Genomic DNA, 3,626 nt, shown 5'->3' on the forward strand with positions numbered 1-3,626 from the left:
AGTCGTGTTCTAGCAGCTTAGGCTGATAGAGGTAGCTATAGCAGAGCAGCTGACGCTGAACTAGGAGACATGCAAAGCTCCTGCAATACCACTATAGTTACAGAGTACTTATACACAATAAAAGACAATACTCCGTGTTACCAAAAATAAAGGTACTTTATTTTAGTGACACAAGGACATAAATATCTTAGAGGCAATACACCTTCTGGAGGGGAGTATTATACACAATATATACACTAGACACCAAAATAAGGTAAGTAAGTAGTCATAGGATAGTGCAAACAATAGAAAATACCATAGAATGCAATAGGAAGAAATAGGTCTAGGGGCAACACAAACCATATACTAAGAAAGTGGAATGTGAATCACAAATTCCCTCCTAGACAAGTGTAGTGTGTAGAGGATCGCTGGGAGTGTAAGAAAACCACAAAAGTGAGTAAAACGCCCCACCCTAGAGCGAAGGAAAGTAGGAGTAAAGTACTGCAAGTTTCCTTAGGACACACTACAAGTGGTGATTAGAGTTATTGCAAGAACCAAGCAAGACTGCAGGCAACAAATAGTGGATTCCTGGACCTGAAGACCTGTAAAGAGAGGAGACCAAGTCCAGAAGTCGCAGAAGATTCCAGGAAGGACAGGAGCCCCTGCCAACCTAGAAGATGGTGTAAGAGAGGATTCTCCGGTTAGAAGAAGTCTGCAGAAGAGCACCAAAGAAGATGGCTGCGGGATCCTGCATGATGCAAAGGATGTCCCACGTGGAGATGTTGGAAGCAGGCGAGTTGCACCGCTGCATTCGTCCAACAAGCCTTTATTCAAGCAATGTTGCGGATTGCTTGGAAATGGCGCTGCCTGGACCCTGGAGGGACTTGGGACCTCAAATCGGACTGAGGAGGCAGAGGAGGCTTCCAACACTGGAGGGAACCCACAGATGATCAGCCAGCACCCAATGAGGTCCCAGGACACTGGGACAAAGAAGGTGCAAATTGCGGTTGCTGCAGCACTACAAAAGAAGGTCCCACGCCGCCGGAGAACAACTCAGTGAGTTGAGCGTCACAGGATAGAGAGCTAGGGACCTGTGCCAGGCTGTGCACGAAGGATTCTTGCAAATAGTGCACAGAGGCCTCAAGAGGTGAAGATGGCACGGTGCACAGGGGTACTGTCGCAAATGGGGAAGGCAAGCTCTTACCTCCTCTAAATTTGGACAGCAGGACCTTAGGACAGTCTGTGTCGAAGGGGTCCACCACCTGTGTTCCAAAGAGCAGGCTTGTCGCCAGGAGAGGGGTCCAAGAGAACCGGTTGTCATCTTAGTAGGTGCCTGCTGGAGGAGGGAAGTGACTCCGTCACTCCACGGGAGATTTCTTCAGTCCTTCTGGTGCAGGGTGAAGACAAGTAGTTCCCAGAGCGTGCACACCGTGGAAACTGTTGCTGTTCGTGGAAACTGTTGCTGTTGCTGGCTGGAGCTGCTAGGTAACGGTAAGGTACTTACTGCAACTGTTACAGGAGTCTGAGCCTGAGATGGGGCAGAGGTCACTGTGTAGCTTGGGGGCTCATGAGGCTCCACCAAGGATCCCATGGTCACTGCATTCTCAGGTATTACCTGTGGAGTGGCATTCAGCACTTCTTAAGAAGTGGTATTGTACAGGGGCCGTCTAACACAGCAATTCTATTGTGGGGTCTTCTTCCCCACTTTCTATAACTGCTTCCTGCTCAACTTTTTCTTCAACCTCCACATTCTCACAGTCACCCCGAACCTCAGTTTACTACTATGATCTTCCAAGCAACCCTACTAAATTCTCCCTCACTTATCTCACCTTTCACTCATCCAAAACCCCTCCTGCTACTATGATCTCCCTAACCCCTCTCCACAGACTCTTCCCTCCTCCATCTCTCCGGTACTCATCCCAACCCTCATCCTATTACTATAAACTCCCAATTAACACTTCTGGATTCTTCCCTCCTCTTCCCGCCATTATTTTATTAAAACCTACTAACAAACGCTCATATCCTCTGCTCAAATCAATTAATACTAATGTTGTACTCATATCTCCCTATTCTAATCCACCACGAATTCTTTTGGTTCTGGAGTAGCGTGCTACTCGCCGAAAAGTGCTTTGACGCCTCCTCAGGGCTAGTACGCTCTATATAAATACAATTACAGTTACAATTAGAGTTCATCTGATGCAACATTAACAGAACCAGGACCAGCAGGACCTGTCCCTGGCTTAGTACATTCAGGAGACTTTCTGAGAACTTTTTGTGCCGACAAGTGTGAAACTATTAAAGTTTATTTTAGAAGCGGAATAAACAATAATATTACGAGACATCAGATGACGTTTAAACAAGATGGAAGGCAGCGTAAACACGGGTCAATATTAGCAATAAGTCACATCTAGCGCCTTGATGTTATTAATAGTAAATTAACGCTCACAACAGTGATATACCCACAAGTAAACATAAAGCACTCTAAATAAATCACATTAAAACAAAACCCAAATATAACTCTGATTCAACTCTAAGAAACCTATTTTGTACGAGCGCTATGTACATTTAACATAATAAACATAATAACATTACCCCCTTCTTAACTATTGTATTCCAAAAATAATAAATGAAAATATATAATCAAATTCGGTCTACTCAGCCATTTTCCCTATCGGTGAAATCATCTGGTAGGTTCACAGCTTTATCAAGCCCTTGAGTTTGTGATTAGAAACTGCCTAGATAGACAGCACCCGGGGCCACTTCTCATACCACATGGTGCCTCCTCCATACAGCCCAGCTTTAGATAGCTCAGTGGGTGGAGCGGACATGGTGAGGTCGCTGCTTCAAATCCGCTCCCAGGACTTTTCCTCAGTCTCCTCTGTTTCCTCTGCTTTCCAATCTAAAGCAGCTCCTTTCTCAGCCCCTCAGACACCTTGGCTTTTCCCGCCTCCTCTCTTCCCCTCCCAGTCCAGCTCCCTCCTCCAGCTGGGGGGGCGGGAGAGTGTCCCCTCAGTCCCTTTGTGCAACCCCCCCTGATGAGACAGAGCCGGGGGCCCCTGGGCTGAGGAGCGAGGCCGGTGCCCCCCACCCCCGGCTGAAGCAGCCCCGGAGCTGCTTGTTGTGAGTGTGGAAGGTGATGCTGCTGGGAGCTGCTGAGAGCGTCTGCTGGGAGGGGAGAAGGTTGTTGTGAAGTGTTGAGGGTCAGCAGGTTTGTGTGTGTGTGTTTTGTGCAGTGAAAGTGTGTGTTTGTTCATCACCCGACATCTGTGGGCGTGTTGCAGAACACGACAAGTAGCAGTTCATCAAAGAGTCATGTACTAGTTTCTCGTTAGTATAGTGGTCAGTATCCCCGCCTGTCACGCGGGAGACCGGGGTTCAATTCCCCGACGGGGAGAGCATTTTTTTTAACCTATTACGATTACTATTTTAAATGTAATTTGGAGTGAGATTCTGGCAACGAAGTAAACATTTTAGAAATGTAATCATGTCTTTCAAAAACTAGCACGGACAATCTTTTAAATGTTACACCCTTGGGAAAAGATGTCTGCCTTTTCATGTCAAGTTACTGTGTACTTTCTCGAAAAAGAAAACGTGTACTGGAGGGCTATTATATTTAAATAAAATCAAAGTACTACATAATAAATAAA

The 3,626-nt window shown here is 46.3% G+C and overlaps 1 non-coding gene across 1 annotated transcript; it reads left to right on the plus strand.

The window, feature by feature from the left end:
• The first annotated feature begins 3,301 nt into the window (after positions 1–3,301).
• Positions 3,302–3,373, plus strand: TRNAD-GUC (transfer RNA aspartic acid (anticodon GUC)). The gene has a single exon. It is a non-coding gene; the product is annotated as a tRNA-Asp (tRNA).
• Positions 3,374–3,626: the final 253 nt, after the last annotated feature.

The sequence above is a fragment of the Pleurodeles waltl genome, unplaced genomic scaffold, assembly GCF_031143425.1.
Source record: "Pleurodeles waltl isolate 20211129_DDA unplaced genomic scaffold, aPleWal1.hap1.20221129 scaffold_86, whole genome shotgun sequence".
Classification (NCBI taxonomy): domain Eukaryota; kingdom Metazoa; phylum Chordata; class Amphibia; order Caudata; family Salamandridae; genus Pleurodeles; species Pleurodeles waltl.